We start from the raw sequence: 17,195 nt of genomic DNA, 5'->3' as shown, positions 1-17,195 counted from the left end.
CAAGATAAGGAAAATTTTTGTGTTAATAAAACCATGATTTTACATCATACTTAATAATAAGACAAAACAAAAACCAGTTTCCAAATTAGCAGAATTAATTAAAATGTAATTATGTGTGACCTACCCTGAACCGATGTTCCTGATGAGCTGAGCTAATCCTGCGCCGCTTTCAACCTGAATGGAATTGAAATGTAAAAGTCAGAACTCTAGAAAGCTGAATACATGGGGAATTTTGAGTAGATGCAAACACTGAAGTGACAAAACATTTCCTGGAGTGTTAGAAGCCTGACCAAAAGGTCACAGAAATCTTTACGCCTCATAACTCCAATATAGTTTTTGAACACTTAACAATGAAAATAATTTTGGTCTGAAACTAAGTGTGACTTTGTTAGGTGAAAAGTAACTACTCTGGCATAGTTCAGAAAGACCTGGGTACGGATCTGAGCTCCTGCTGTGAAATCATCACTGTGTTTCCATGGACAATTCTCCAAGGGGTAGGAGTTGGCAGTTACTCTTTGCATCCTTTCCTGGTGCCAGTGTGCAGACAGAGTATATACAGAATATAAATTCCCTTTCCGGAACCAGTTTGTTTTTTCCCCACAATCCTGGAATGAATAGGAGAGGTAAAGGTCAGAGTCCAGGCCAAACTAATTAATTATATCCCTAAATAACGATGGACTTATGTCTTAATGCAGAGGCTGCTTTTTTCCCCGCTCTGTGTAGGAAGTCCCTTTTAAACCTTTCTGTTGCTTTATCCAGATTGTCAGACAGCTCCACTTCTAGGTGTATTGATAGAGGAAGAGTGGTCATTAATCCTGGTTTAACATCTTATTCAGGTGTTTGTGCCACCATGCCTGATACGTATTTTGGATCCTCTCCTGAGTGTGGAGGTGAGGACAGGCTGAGGGATGTTAACATCCTGAGGCAAAAAAACCCCAGGCGGATTATTTTTCAGTGTCTATTCTTCTCTGAAAAACAATGCATTATGTTACAGGCACATAATGACACTGCTGATATGCAACATTTCTGTTCTGATTAATTTCCTGCATGGATGAGATTATTCTGTATTGCAAGATGCCTTAAATGATGGTTCTGTATGTTTGGCAGGGTGGTTATAAAACATTGTTCTGGGAAGTAGTATATTCAGAATTCAAAACATGGGCTTTTTTCACTCTTGCTAGACCATATGCAAGTAGACAGTTTGCATCAGGCCCCTGGTGCCTACTTCTGAATTACTGCCTAAATAGGGAATATTTTGATAAAAGCAAAAAGCTTTCTGATGGCATTTCATGCCCCATTAGAAACTCGAGGACCAATCACTAATAAGGTTATACCAAATGTGTACTTATTCATATTCTTTTTCCTAGCTGTGCAAACGTTTCCAGCCTTTGCCCATTATGAATGTTACAGCGCATGATGTGCGAATCAATCCTATCTGTGCAGACACAGCAGAATGAAAGGTATAATGATGTGGGAGTGAAGTGTCAATGCATAATTTGTATCTGACAGCATGCTCTGTGGAATGCTATCCGGCAGCCTTCCATGGCAGAGAGGTCCTCACGCACTCGGGAAATTCATCTGCACCAGCTCATTGTGTTTCTGCTTGGGTGGCAAGCTCATCATTTAGGATGAGTGAAATGCCATTCAGAGGCACTGCCGTAGTGGAGAATAAGGGCAATATACTTCTGCGCTACCCTGTTGAGACCCTTTAGCCCAAAAACTCATCTGGTGGAGAGTTTCACCTCTAGGACAAAAAAACCTGCCTCCAGCAAAGATCCAAACCCCTTCAACACAGTATTTTAGTGTTACCAAATTACAGAACAGAAGAGAATATTTCAGTTGGAAAGGACCCACAATGATCATCTAGTCCAACTGCCTGACCACTTCAGGGCTGACCAAAAATTAAAGCATGTTGTTAAGGGCATTGTCCAAATGCCTGTTAAACACCGACAGGCGTGGGGCATCGACCACCTCTCTAGGAAGCCTGTTCCAGTGTTTGATCCCCCTGTCTGTGGAGAAATGCTTCCTAATGTAAAGTCTGAACACTTCTTATAGAGTAGCAAACACCCTTTCAGTTCCATCCTGCAAGCACTAGCGCCCTGACCTACTGGGGTTGAAGAAGGTACCAAAGTGAAGAGGTGCAGCTGGCTCTGTAGGTGGTTGCTGTCTGCAACCTGCAGCAAAACAGAAAATTCATGAGCTAAAGTTCTTTCCTCAGTTCACCTGAGCATGTTTATATATTATAAATCTTAGGACCGTCAGATTGTCCACACATTTAAATCAACACCATGCATCGAAAGCTAGTGGAGCTGTGTCAGTTTACACCTCAGCGATGATCTCCCAAACAGACATTACATATTGGAGTAAGAAAAGGACCCAGAGCTTGATCTTGCACTAGGAAACAGTGTGAACAGATCCTGATTTTGACCCAATAGATTCAGCTGCAGCTGAGTGTACTTTGAGAGTCTATTTGAGTTTGAGGTTTCATTTACCTATGAGCTTTTTTCTTAAACCTTCACTTTTTTGAATGGATGCTGTTGTGTACCATGCTTAGTGATTCCTTGCTATTCCAGGATCATAATAACAAGGTTTATTATGTTCTAACCCAGTGTGTTGTGACAATATTGCAAAATTATTGTTTTGTTTCTCCTAAACTGAAGATTTTTTGTAACAGTAATAATAATAAAAGACATACAGGCTGATGAATTATCTGCTGTATCAAACTGCAGCACAATGGAATCTGAAATAGCTGAGAGTGTAAAACTGAAAAATATCTCAATTTACCAGTGAAACACTAACACACACTAAACTTTTGCTGCAGTATTCCTCATCTAATTTTTAGTTTTGTCTTTGCAAGCAGACAAGACTCACACTTCTCGGGTTGTGAATTTTAAGCAGATTGTAGGGATATTCAGTGCAGGCTTTCCCTGGAACACATAAATTGCGTTCTTTGTGCAGGTTCAGGCTCAGAGGAAAGCAGTACTTCTCAGTCTGGTACAAGATCTATTTCCAAATGAATAAATAATAACTATTGGTGCATCACTAGATAATAGCTAACTTCTTGTATAATGTATCAGATAGAATAATTTGAAATTAAATTGCTACTGCTGACTATGTGCGGTTAACATTTTTCAATATATAATTCTTGTGAGGTTTACAACTTCGGCCACAGGAGTTGGAGTAGTCATAACTTGTTTTGCTTTACACCAGTGGGTAGCTGGATCATCTGAAGGCACAGCAAAAAAAATGTATACTAGCATCTGTTTTTCACCAGAGTTACAGCTTATCTTGTCCTGAGGTCATGGGAAGGAGGAACAGGAACAGTGGCATGGCAGAGAGCAGCACCGTGCTCCAAGCCTGGACCTCTGCTAGTTTTCGTAGACGTAGATGCTGCCGCATCTGATCTACTGTGGCCTCTGCTGAGGGAAATCCCTCACCTGGGATCTCAGTACTTCTTGGGCAGGAACCTTAGCTGTTCTGGGATTTTCATAAGCAGAAACTGTCAACTGTGCAGTTTCAGGGATGGCTAGCCTCAAATCCTTGACATCCTTCCTACTAGTGAGTGGGTTTAAATCCAGGTATCCATCTCAGTGTCCATGATGTAGTGCATCATCCACCTTCCCTCTCTGAAATTAAGTTCTCACTAACATGCGGAATATGGGTAAGTAACAGTTACTTGAAGAAATTCCTGGGTAAAGGTAGTACTATTAATTTTCTGTCACTGTATCAAATACGTCTTACAAAAGGTTGTATCTATTCTGGGAGATAGGGCCTGCTATTTAGCATCAGTTCTGCTTGCTGAACTACTTTGTGTTAAACTCCACCCACCCGTTAAATTTCACCAGTTCTAGGGCATGTTAAAGGTACGATGTTTTTTCTGCCCTGGATTTGGAGGCAGTTGACACATTTGGGCATCCTGTGCTATTTGAAATCATTCACACCAAAACATGAGGCTTCAAAATAGGACCTTGATGGGATTTTAGATGTGCACATGCCGATTGCTGGCCCTCTGTGTGGAGATGAACTCCAAGAAAAGCATGGCCTGGGTGGTTACTTACCTCTCAGTTCCTCACATGCCAGTGCACCAACAGAGTGGGGCTTTTACTACTAGGCTCTGATTTCCATTTCAGCAAGCAAACATAGAGCACAGCATTCAGAACATGGTAAGAGAAAAATAAATCGAAGGTTTTTTCTGATTTTCAAGAGAAAGTGTTGCACTGCTTAAGATTTGAGATGTCCTGTAAAGGCTGGTCATTTAGTTTTGTTATTCGTCTTTGTCTAGTCAGGCTACAAGTTTTGAGGGCAGAAACCATTTCTCTGTGTGCACTTATACAGCATAAAGGGAATACTGATTTTTCCTGTACCTCTGACTGACCTTCAGAACTGCCCAAGCTACTTGATTGGTTTAAGTGAAAAAAATCTTTTCATGGGGAACTAGTAAAAAAGACTGGGTGAGGGTAAGTGTGCTTCAGATGTCAGACTTTGGTGCAGGACCTCTGACCTAGAGAAGTAGTTTTTGAGGAGCTGGTGCTAAATCATGATTAAAGCTCTTTGTAGCATCTAAAACTGTCTCCTAAAGAATGACACAGGTGACCACGTTGTGCCACCTATATACACTGGAGAACTTAAAAAGGGGAGGGAGGATCAGTGTTGCATACCTGTGAGACCAGGTTTTGTGGGAGAAACCCTGTAAGAATGACCTCTAGCCACCTTGATGGGAGTCAGTGTCTAGACGGCAAGCAGTATTGATAAGGTGCCCATAAAACGATAATATTTTCAAGGGAGTTAATATGTACACTCTTGCATATAGTCCTCACCTAATATGCTTTCTGAGGAGTGTACGCCTGGAGACAGTAAGCAAATCAGCTCTACTAGCCTTTCTGGGACCACCACTGTGGTGGCTGCCACTAGTTTTCATCAGGCTAAGTAATGAAGAAAGAGGAACATTAAATAGGAAAGGAAAATGACAGCAGAGTTGGTCAAGGGATGTTTAAAGAACGAGCCCCCCAGCTCTGCCCATAAATAAATAACTTATGCAAATCTGTTTGCCCTTCCTTGCTATTCATCTGCCATATGCTCTGTATCCTCATTGGATTCTTTTCATGCTTTCTTGTGCACAGAATTAACATGAATCCTCACTTTGTACTGCAAAATTGTGAAGACAATTTAGCTTTGATTAATTCTAGTTGCAAGTGAATTCGAAACATGCACGGGGGGCAGTTACTCTTTAATCTCTTCTAAATCCCAAAGTTCCTAGTATGAAAATATTAGTCATTATCTTCACAATAGAATATGATAAAATGCAGCATTTGCTGATTATGGGGGAAATAATTTTATCAGTTGCAATTGGGAAAGGAATGCTTAATGTTATTACACTGAGGATCTCTAGAATGAAAAGGTACTTTCCTGTGCAAACACTCTTGAGGAATGTGAGCAAAAAAGCCCAGGAAAACCTATAGGATTTTTCCTCCATTCATCCCCTCCTCTTTCCAAGTCATTTGGTGTCACAGAAGTCTGTGGAGAGGTGGTATCTTTGGTTACCTGATACTCCTGGAAAAAAATGGTCAAGCTCTTAGATGCGTAGTCCCTTCCACATGATTTCATAGTGTGAACATCTCTGCTGTGCCTCCACAGACATCCTTCTTCTAAGTTTGAGCGATAAGGGATCCTGCCAATGGAATTATTTCCTTAATACAATTATTGCGGTTAATTTGATTATGAATTAAAATTTCATTAGTTCTCTGATGAGGTAAGTAGATTTAAAATGAAGCTTTGCCCAAAGAAGATGTGATGAAGGGTCACTGCAGAGATCCATACTTACTGTGCCCCCCTGATTCTGTATCAGATTTACCCAGAACAAAACAGCCTTTTCCTGTCCTAACCTCCAGGTTCTCCGTGGATTCTGAGACTCAAGAGGGTTTCTTTCCTCTCACTCATCATCATTGTAAGTAGCCAAATTATGCCCTCAGGTCACTTTGTGCATCCTTATTACCTTCAAAGTGAATCCGGTGATGTACAGCCTTATTAGATTTGAGGAAGTTTGCATAGGTTTCTCCAAAGGCACAGTCTGAAAGTAATGGAGTTATAGAATATTACATTAGCTGCTTTTTCTGCTGGTGCTGGGAAGGACCCGGCTATGCTGTCAAAGCATTGGTGAACCTTCAAGGGGAAGAAAATATTTAGAAGAAAAATATAAAATTAAGTAAGTGGGACACAGGAATTACAAGGGTTTCATTAATTTTTACAGCCCATTTGAAGCTGATTCACATTTTCTTACCAACATTTCCATTACACTAAGGTTTCAGTAAAATAAGGACTTGGGTTACTAGAGGTGATTTACATTTACATGCTGCATCTTTTATATGCCTTTACTAAAGAGGGCATTCTGAAGCATAGCATCCCAAATGATTCAGGCATCAGATTAAAGAGCTATTCAGAAGTGCTAAGCAAAAGTAAACATCAGAAATCACATGTCACAGTCAGAGGAAAATGAAGGATATATTAAAGGCAGCTTACTTTTTAATAAGAGTTCTAATTACTTCTTCTTACATTATGTCAACATTACCATAGGAAACGGAATGCTTCATCACCTTCTGTGTCCTTTTACAAAGTGCGTTTTTTGCTCTGTCTTTTCAAACATTTTCTGGAAGGTAAATGCTCAGTAACTTCTTCAAGCTGGCAATGCGGCCATGCCAGTTGTTCTTCACACTGGCAGCGCTGCCATCCCATTACATGATGTCATTTTGAGAATCTGTTTTGAGGAGCTCCAGTTACAATTCCGCTACCATGAGGTCCAGTGGACACTGGTCAGTGTCTCAGGAGAATAACTGAAACACCGTTTGATTCTGGTAATACCTATGGTCTTCAGGTTTTCATTCTGTGCCATACCTTCTATTGTTTCTCTGACTAGATAATAAATTCTTTGGTTCCTCTCACATGGATTGTGCAGCGCCTGGTGCAGGGAGCCTCGAGGCTCGGCTGGAGCAGTAAGGTGTTAGTCATCTTTACTTCAGAGCCAAATGCGGGCATAGTTTGGACTTGACCATAGTTTTGAAAAATCTTAAATTTTAGTAAACACTCCTGTTTACTCAACTTCATTTAATTTTTAAGTAGAATTTAAATATGCATATCAATTTATTTTCACACATTTTTTAATGGAGAGATGCAAATGCAGTGTGAAAAAAAGACAGTGGTAGCCTGATGGCTATTTCTCCTATTCAGGCCATGTGCAATTTAAAAAAAGCTACAAAGAAGCATTCTTCTCCTCTGTGGGAATGGAGTAAATAATGATCAAGTTCAGTAAAACTTGTCTCTAATCAGACTGAAATAATTTTTCCAAATGGCTCTATAAGTTAAAATATTTGCTCTGTCTTGAGCACCAGGGGAAGACAGATTGTAACACATTCACCATAAAAGGTCAGCAGACCCAAATGAAAATGCAGAAACATCAATCGTTTCCATTCACTAATCATATATAATTGGTCTGGCTCACCTGAACTAGAACACATTTGTTATTGTAATGCATAATTAAGGTTCTTTTCATTTTGCTGCTTTCCAGTTGCAATTATCTTTCTTTTAACGAATGTGCAAAAAGGAAACTTCTTGTAAAAATGAAGATACATTTGACAAATTAGTATAATTAAGAAAATGTCCCTGAAAGAGGTGAAAATTTGTAAGTATGAACATTTTCAGTTCCAGGTTACTTATTGACTGTCATCTGTGAATTCCACGAGACAGAAGAAATGCTGATTTTGTCTCCTATGGATGCATTCAATTTTCTGTTTAATTTTAACATGCAGTCAGGCATATTGTGTGACCAACATTCTGGATCAAATCATTAAATGGCAGGGCTAATTCTGACTATGACTGAGAATTTTAGCATTTAAATGACATGTAAAGACAGCAATAAACAGTATAAAGACATAATTCCCTTGAGTAACCTGAGGAGATACCATAAAGCAACCGAGCACTAAATGTTTTTGTGTTCAACAGCGTTAAGGAGGTCTGTTACATAATGTGCCGTGAATAGGACATGTTATGTTGTCTTTTGCTGGACCTTGCCTGGTCTTCTTTTTTTTCTTCAGCAGATAATTGTGAGAATTAAAACTTGGAATTTTCTGTGGTTCTACATACACAGCAGAGTGACAACATTCCATGTGAGGGATGAAACTGTAAAATTCAGAATGGCTGAAACATTTACCCCTTTTTTTTTGCTTTTCACCTTTAAATCTTCTCATGCTTTGGTTTTGCTCTTAGAAAAATAGATTTCTTCCCTTCTTCTTCTTCCCATTTTTCTTGTACCAAAATGTCCCTCAAACACACCGTGCCCCCTACCTCTCCTGAATTTTCCCAGTCCCACATTCTTCTTTCCAGTTCCCTGACGAAGCTCTGTGCACAATGTCAGGGGCTCTCTTCTTATACATTGTACCTAGACAAAATGGATTAAAGTAAAACATGAGGTAATGCACTTCAGGGAAAAAAATAAATTCCTTTCAAACCGACCCTCAAAGTGAGATAATATTTTAAGGCAAAGCTAAAGATATTGCTTTCAGGAGGAGCGTAGTGCCAGTAAGAGGTATTGTATTTTAGCCTTGGACGCACAACTCTTCGGAGCAGTCCCAGCCCACTAACAATGCAAGCTCCCCAGCATGCCTCCAGGCTGCCTTGCACTTTAGGATTAAGATTAGGGCAGTCACTGTCAGAGTTCTGAATCTGGCTTTCGAAGGTAGGTGAGGCTGGTCAGCGTCAGCTGTTAGTAACAGCTTTTAAGCCTGTGTAACATGGGCTGGCCTTTAACTGCTGGACCAAAGGCTCTTGAGCCAAATCAAAGACCCCATGCTATTTAGCTCCTCTGCAGCAGTAACCTTCTGGACACTTGTGCATGTGTTTGATCTAATAATCTATTAAATATATAAGTCTGAGCCCATGGGTGCAGATGAGCCAGAACAAGCCACTGATCCTCTGTCACTGCAGCACTCCTCCAGTGAGATATAGTGAGATCTGGAATAAAACTCTGAAAAAAAGACCTTCTTCCAAAAGGCACTTGTTTATCAAAGGTGGAAGGGAGCTTGGCTGTGTCCCCATGAAAGCAAGTGTTTGAGGGGAATGGGGATATGGACACCTCTCTCCAAAACCTGACTGTGAAGTGAAGACCAAAAGTGAAGATCTCTGCCTTGCTAGTCTCAGTCTCAGCCTGAGAAACAACTAATAACTGGTATTCCCACATGCACTGTTCTGCACTCCTTGTGCTGTTTCAGCCCCATACTTTCTGGGCATAAACAAAGACACCCCACCCTCAGAATGATGGTCATGTGCTGGCGGCAAGCTCTGCCATCACTTGAACAAAGTTCCTGCCTGAAGTCTTATTCCACCTACTTTGTTTGTTTGTTTGTTACCACTGCGAGCTTCTTTCAGGGCAGCTTTTTCTGCAGACATGAAATGATGACATGGCACTAACTGCTACCTGAGTCTGCCAAGCCCATCTCCAGAGGGGGATAAGCTAATTTTGAACAAAGCAGCCTCTTTTAAGCTAAATCAAAGCAAGAAACCACTGCAGCTGGTCCCAGTTAACCATGAATGCAAAATAGGCACTTTATTAATACAAAAGTTTAAGTGAAATCTCACATTCTGAACAATAAATATTTTGTCTTTTTTCTGGTGTGTAGCTACTTCCTGTAACTTAAAGATAAATTTAAGATTTTAGAAGTGATTATAATTTTAAATAATGTTGTTAAAGTCAGTGACGGGTTAGACAATTATTAGTATCTTAAGGGATCTAAGATTAAAGATCATCATATTAAGAAAATGTATGCAGTCATTAATGTAATTTTGAAGAGTAAAGCCTGTCTAATCTAATTTACTATATTGCATTATGATATATAATTTTGACTAATTAAATGCCTCTAATCTTTTTGCAAGCTTAAGCTTCAATTAACCAATATTTACTTAGAATAAGATTGAATACCTCAGTTTTCAAGAAAAACCTTTAAGAAGTAGCATCCTAATTTCAATTGAAGCAATGCAGTGCAGGGATACTGAGAGCCATTTTAGAGAATCAAAATGCATTCAATGATTGAGAACAGCATTTACATAAGGAAGACTATTAAACTGGTAAAATGAATGTAATAGCACGTTATAGGCATAATGCTTCGGCAGCACGATTATCCAGAATTTAGGATGCAGAAAAAGAAAATGGCTTTATTCTTGTCTGTTTGTGCAGCATACAATGTAAGGCAGGTCAAAGCTCGTTAGCAAGTTGCTTTAAGGTTCAGCTTCCATAGGTTTTCACCGCAAAACAGAAGGGGTAATAACTATTTCTGTGTGCAAAAGAAGAGACACCGCAGAAAGAAAATGCAGCATGACTGGAAGGCAATTTATTAAAATCCTCAACACTGTTAACTGTAGAATGAAAGCTGCATTTACAAACCATGGGATGCATCAGGCAAGACAAGATATAATAATGATAAACAAACTAGAAAGCAGAAAACTTCTTAGCAGAAAAAAAGTGAAGGCATCACAGCAAACCACTGTTTAAAAATGTGTCTGCTATCAGATATTTCATGCAGCACAGCAGCAATTCATATTTAAGGCTTGTCAAATATACCTGTTCTCTGTATAATGAAATACCCCCAAACTAACACAAACAGTTTTTAAACAGTCACCAAAAGGAGAGGCAAGAGCCTGGAAATCATTGCCTGTCATTTCCAGGGGAATGATGAGACCATATAAATGCAGCTTCTCTTCCCCTGAAGAGTGGCTGGAATCCTGAGCAGTCGCTCCTCTCTGCTCCCTCTCTCCCTCACCCCTGTGTTAACCTGTATCGTTTCTTAGGGGAGGGAGAGTGGGGGGAAGAGAGGGGTTTTTCCCCCACTCCCTTCTAAGAACTTGTCTTTTAATTTATGAGTGAGAGATGGGATGGGAGGCTGCTCCAGAACCCCATTTTCCTTACCATCTGATTTATTCACAACTGCTTCATATCCGCTTCTCCATGTGCTTCTGGTTGTGGCCTTTGCCTCCCTGTGTATCAGACCCCTCCATGCCACCAAAAAGTGGTTTTCAAAAAAGGAGCCTTGTTCTTTTGCAGCCTTTATTTTTCTCTGTGATCAAGCCTTTTTTATCTATCCTCCACTCAGAAGATGGATTTTTCCACCTCCTGAACGTCCTGGCAGGGCACCCCTGCACACCTTTTCGGAATATATAGGTGACAAGGATTGAGTGCTGTCTTCCTGGTGAGCTCTCACCAATACCTAGTGCAATCCCACCAGTATTTTACTCTCTCTAGGGAGCAGAGCTTAACAGAGGCATTCCAAAATTTCATTTTCCTTGCTCATAGGAGCACAGTCATTTAAGAAAATAAATTTCTACATAAACACCAGCCTACTGCAATTTTGCCACTTTATTGTGAGCCCCAGAAACTGCTCTTCATTCAAAAGGCAACACTCCCTTTCAGTAGCAGCTGTGGAAGTACCACAGTATCACTCCGAGGTAAATCAGGCTGCTTCTTGTCCAGTCACCATCTGGCTACTGATTGCATAAAACAGAATCAGAGGTTCATTTGTAAGAGCTACAGACAAAAGACAAGCTTGTCAGGAGGAACGGAAGGGAGGATGACTCACTGAAAAAGAAGTTTTCAGAAAAGCCAAAATTGTTCATACGTTCAGGTCTAAGGTTTTGAAGAGTATTTGTTTTAGTATTTTCACATGTGGGGTAGATTCATAAATTATGACACTGCTGACAGAAAAGGAAGGCAAGTGCTCTCCCCAGGCTCTCTGCAGCTTACACGTAGGGCAGGGTGCTGGGCCAGTCCCCAGATCTGCCTGCGAGGGCAGGGTCTCTTCTTGCCCCTCCCCCGTCCTACCCGAACACCTCCATGCTTGGGAGCATCTCTCAGCAGTTGCGCTTGATTCTTGTACACCTCCCATTAAAAAGCAAATAAACAAACACTTCTTTCAGTCAGATCCTAGGTTTCCAAAGATACTTCACTTTTCTTTAAAAAGTGCTTGAAAATGCTCCAAACTACTTTTTTTTGTTTGTTTGTATATTTGAAAGGTGTTTGGATTCAAATCTGCCCTGCCAGTATTTGTTTTGTTTTGGTGTTCTTTGCCAGCAGTCCTAGCCCCAAAAGACATATAGTAAGAAGCATTTAAATACAACCTATATAAATAAACTCCCTTTTGAAACCTATTATGGAATAAAATTTTGAGTTTTTTTTAAAGCTTACTAATATTATGGATTCCTTACAGTTTTGACTTACAAACCGAAGCCAGGCTATGAAACACAAAACAAGTACAAACAAAACATAAGGAATATTTTTCAACTTGAAAATAGTGTGGTTTAAAAGCATTTTCTTAGCACTTTGCAGTGTAAAATGTACCATTTCACCTGTGTTTACAATAATTGCTTTTATTTGGATGCCTGATTTAGTAAGGTGTAAGGAATGGTAACATGAATTAGTAGACTACCTGTTTTGATCACTGGAGTGGAACATAAATGATCAAATTAAATGGATATGATTGCAATAAATATTACTGTGATGGAAATAGAAGTTAGAGCAATTATCGTAAAATGAAATGAAACCAGGAAGAGAATTTCTTTAGCACAACTGCAGAAAAGATTTCCATAAAGTAACCCAGGTCTTACACAGTGTTTGTGCATCACTTGAAGTGGTTGTACCTCACTTTAAAAATGTTTTCACTCCAAAGCACTCTGTAAGAAGAAACTTCTTTGTTTGTCGCTGAGTTAAAGCAATACCTGTCATAATATAGAAGAATTTTTAACAGTGGCTTGGGCCAGGGAGAGAGAAAACATGCTGTATCTAATACAAATGACACAGGAAGATGTGGGTGGAGAAGCAACGTCTCCCATGAATTGGAGCTGGCCACGGCTTTGGGTGTAATACTCTTTCACTGAATGGCCTTTATTTTCCTTGAACAGTCAGAAGTACTGTTATTTTCTGATTTATCCAAGAACTAGCTCTACAGAAGATTGATTCAGTGCTGAGTGAGAACAATGTCAGCTCCTGAGTCATCACCACCTTCTGGGTTTACCCTGGAAATCTGCCACGCAAAAGGTGGCCAGAACTTCCCTGTCTCAACCTGCAGGGAAGTGAGAAAGGCGTCAGTCCTTTAAAGGAATTTTTGGGCATTGCATAGCCCGAAAGTTTCCTGTGGGTAGAAATCTTACAGAAAACATCCCATTGCTGATAAGGCATACATTTTGGGGAATTATCACTTCCTAATAACAATGCATGAAGAAATAGGTTCATGTATCATAATGCTAGGGATATTTATAAATAAATTTAAAAAGCAGGAGGGGAAATAGCAGGCAATTTTGCTTCCAGAACATAAGTCAAGTGTGTATTATTAAGCCTAAATAGACTGGATTAATCAAATGTCATACTGGCACTTCTAATAATGATTTTACATTGCAAATTCCATTACCTCGCTTTACCAGCTGGGAGAAAAGTTACAGAAGATCAATTAAACAAACAGGAAATTACCTTTTTTCTTTATAGTCCATGACTTCCAGCACTTACAATGGAGCCAAGATCCCTGAAAATGAAACAGGCATTTGCATAAGATTAATAACTCACTTTCTACCTAAGTCACTGTAGCTTATTTAGGACCCCAGAGTTATCTAATGTCTACTAGAGAGGCTGGAGATGATGAGAGTGAATTAAAAATGGCTTAATATGTCAGAAAGGATCACAGCATTTTAACATGGGGCTCTTATATTAATAAATGCACCTGCAGCATCTCAGTGATTAATCAGTAAGATCTTGGCAGAAGTAATTTAAGTAGGACGCTGCCTACTTGTGTTCACCAGTACACCTGCCTACCCTGAAGCAGGCAGTGAGGTCCCATGAATTTGTGGGAATGACCTCTTTATAGACAGGCACCCCTTCTGTAAGGAAGGAGACACAGTTTTGGCCCCAGGGGCCACATCTAATTTTAGGACGAACTTGAGACTTACTGGATTTAGAGACAACGTACCCTGCCCTGTCACCAGGGAGCTCTTGTTTAAAGCCCAAGAAGCCAAGCTGAGTTATCCGGTACATCTTAAAGTGGGACTCATTTTCCTCATTAAATTATGAGTGCGTTTTAAAGGGTGAAGTTTAGAAGCGTTTCTTCTCCCACAGAAGAAAGCGAGGGGTGCATTTTCCTGCCCCCAGTTTTGCCTGCCTTCCCCCTCACAGTGCTGGGGGCAGGCTGGGGTTTCTTGGCACCAGCTGTGTGGCACAGGAGGTGGCACCGGGGGTCAATACTTCCGAGCCATGCGAGCTCAGAGTTTGGACAAGCCTGGGTGAAGAGCCAGTTTTAGGATCCCAGATGGCCTCCTTGCTTCACTGCTGCATCTGTCCAAGGACCAGCTCTATTCATCTGCATGGCTTACAAATCCTTGATTTGGGGAGAGGCGGTGTCAAGCGGCACGAAACTGGTGCTGTCGCAGGCACAGGGTCCCTTTTGTGGTAACCAGCCTCATGCACACTAACTAATAATAATCAGTATAGGGAAAAAAAAAGAAAATAGGCTTGCAATTGGCGGGCAATAAACATTTCTTGTTGCTTATTTGACAGCCCTGGCTGCATGTCCACACCCCAGATGGGGCCAGGGGATCTTGCTGGACCCAGGTTCGCACAGACCGAATAAATGATGTGGTTGTTACTACTTGAGCTGCTTAGCAACCATTTGGGGGAAGAGAGTACTTCCTCCTCCTTTCAGCGGCTGGCTCCTAACAGGATGTTTAGCCAGATGGTGTACATAAGATTACTGGAAAATGATTTCCAGATAAACCATGAGCCTGAACAAACTAATGTAGTTCCAGGTGCATTATCTGGTAATCCATAGCAGAAGATCATTTCAGAGGAAAGAGCTACTGAATCTGTCCCTGAAAAACCTGTAAGTTTCTTTGTGTATAGCTATCTATCTGTATACAGAGCCCCAGCAGCAATCTTACTTCTTTAAAAAAGTGAGTATGGAGGGGGCTGGAAGGAGGCAAAAGTTTCCTTTAGTGGTAGTTTTTTGAAAAGAGGCACACAACGTGAGAAGACAGGATATGTAGGGATAAAGGGATGAGGGCAGCAATCCTCTTTATCCAATCTGAATGAGAATTAAGTTTTAGTTAGGGTGAAGGATTGTGGGTAGCTTCATCAAAAAAAGAAAAAAAAAAACCCTATCATTCCTCATGTCGGTACATGAAATTAATATACTTAAAAAAAAAAAAAACAAAAAACCACCAAAAAATCCCAAAACAGGATTTGGCAGTTAATTCCCCCATGATTAAAGGATGCAGAAACATATGAGGCAAAAACCAGCTTTTGAGGGTGATTAAATGCTGAAATGAATCCAAAGACATTTGATAACTGCAGAAGCAATTTACTGAGAATGTTCCTTCTATTTCTGACAGTAGCCATAGTCTTCACTGAAGGAAAATAGGTTCAAGAAAACACAAAGCACAGACTATATATACATATATGTATAGAGTACTTCTAAAAGTAGGAGTTTAAAAGTTTGTGTCACTTCTGGGGTTTGTTTTTGGTTTGTTTGTATTCTGCATGTTTGCCACACTGAGATCAGACTCAGCTGAGTGTTTATTTGACTGGAGCTCACCAAATGGGTAACCCTTGAGAGCAGGATTAAAAAGCCAAATAACATTCAGGGAGCGATGTTGGAAATGCGCAAGCAACTGTATTGGCAAGCTGCATTTACAAAGGTCATTTGATCCCAGCATGTGCAGAATGTATGCACATACTAATTGAGAGGCATATCTGAAAATCTGACAGCCTGTTATTTGTGAGAGCATTGCTTGTATTTTCAGGAATAGGGGAGGTTCAGATGAGGGCAATAAAAATAGCTTGAAGCATGACAGGAAAGCGTATAGAGCCAGCATGCAAAGATGGTAGTGCTGAGGCAGAGGGCTGTGAAATCACCAAGGCGGTGGAGAAGGTGAATCAGGAACAAGCTATCCTTGCCTTTCTGAATACAAGGACTAAGGGACATGAAATGAAACTAGCAAAGGCCAGATTTGCAACAGCAAAGTAAAGTGGTTCCTCGCACAACTTGCAGTTAAACTGTGAAACTCCTTGCCACAGGGCACTGAGGAAGCTAACAGCCTTTCACAGGCTCAAAAAGGCATTGGAAAAATCCTGGTAAAATAATCCATCGAAGCCTACTAAATGCCCAGACATCACCTCTGGCTCTGCAGCTGAGTAAGCTACAGACATCCAGATACCGAGTATTCAGGGAAGAACTAGTATATGATTCCCTGATTCTCATGCTGTTACCTAGACATCCATGGTTAGCCACTGTTGGAGACAGGAGAGCAGGGGAGCCTGCTGTTTGGTCTAAGCTAGCACAGCTGCCCTGTTTCTTTTCTCTAGATTGCTCTTGTCAGCGATCTACTAACCACCATGAGAGTATGGTTAGTGTATCAGTATAACTGACTGTGCAATTATGCATTGTAATATTGCAATGCATGCAAAAAATGGCATTATGGTGCAATAAAATTGGATCTCACCTCTGAGCTGGACGGTTCCCTTTCACGTGCGCTAGTCACAGGAGAGGAGAGCCAGAGGACCCTTGGGTGGTCTCCTGTCAGCCTCCATGGAGTCATCCAGAGCCAACCAGCATGGACCTGGAGAAAGGAGAGGCAGGCTACAAAGGTGAAAGGCCAAATCAGAAGAGTCTTTCAGTGGAGGGGAGCAATGGTGTTGTCACTGGAAATAAAACTGTCCTCCTTTTGCTGAAGCTGGGGATAAGCACAGTGGGGGTAGGGATGCCTATACCCTCCAGAAGAGAGGTATCCCCATCTGATGCACTGAGCATCAGGTAAATGAGGCCTAAAGAGTCTTGAAGCAACTTCGCAACAAAGACAGAGCAGGCAGGGAAAGAAGGTGTCTAAAATAATTAATAGGAGGAAGGCCCATCCAGAGTCCCCATTCATCCTGCTGCATAAAATTAATTTTCATCATGCCACTGTCCAGATCATAGTGTTAAGTCACAACGCAAAGATGCTACAGGATTTGCCAGTCTGGTATGTATGTAATCAACACAGTGAAAGAGGAGGGTCAGAAACACACTGTATTTCACCAGTAGCTTTCTTAGGGCTAGATTCTCTCCTTGCATTAGTTATTCTATGATTTCCAGCTATGCTGGAGGATATGTAGGATAACATAACATTGTGCCCTTGTAGAGAAG

General features: G+C 40.7%; 1 protein-coding gene and 1 long non-coding RNA gene across 2 annotated transcripts in view; one reads left to right on the top strand and one right to left on the bottom strand.

Moving 5' to 3' along the window:
- The window catches only part of GRIK1 (glutamate ionotropic receptor kainate type subunit 1), a 173,374-nt gene that overhangs the window by 32,134 nt on the left and 124,045 nt on the right, over nucleotides 1-17,195 (top strand). The window lies entirely within an intron of this gene.
- On the bottom strand, nucleotides 12,387-16,624 carry LOC135315872 (uncharacterized). The gene is made up of 3 exons (XR_010375359.1): nucleotides 16,516-16,624; nucleotides 13,499-13,550; nucleotides 12,387-12,750 (listed from the first exon to the last, which is right to left on the bottom strand). It is a non-coding gene; the product is annotated as an uncharacterized LOC135315872 (long non-coding RNA).

The sequence above is a fragment of the Phalacrocorax carbo genome, chromosome 1, assembly GCF_963921805.1.
Source record: "Phalacrocorax carbo chromosome 1, bPhaCar2.1, whole genome shotgun sequence".
NCBI classification, from domain to species: Eukaryota; Metazoa; Chordata; class Aves; order Suliformes; family Phalacrocoracidae; genus Phalacrocorax; species Phalacrocorax carbo.
Note: the sequence above shows the minus strand (reverse complement) of the source record. Positions and strands in the feature narration are given on the sequence as shown.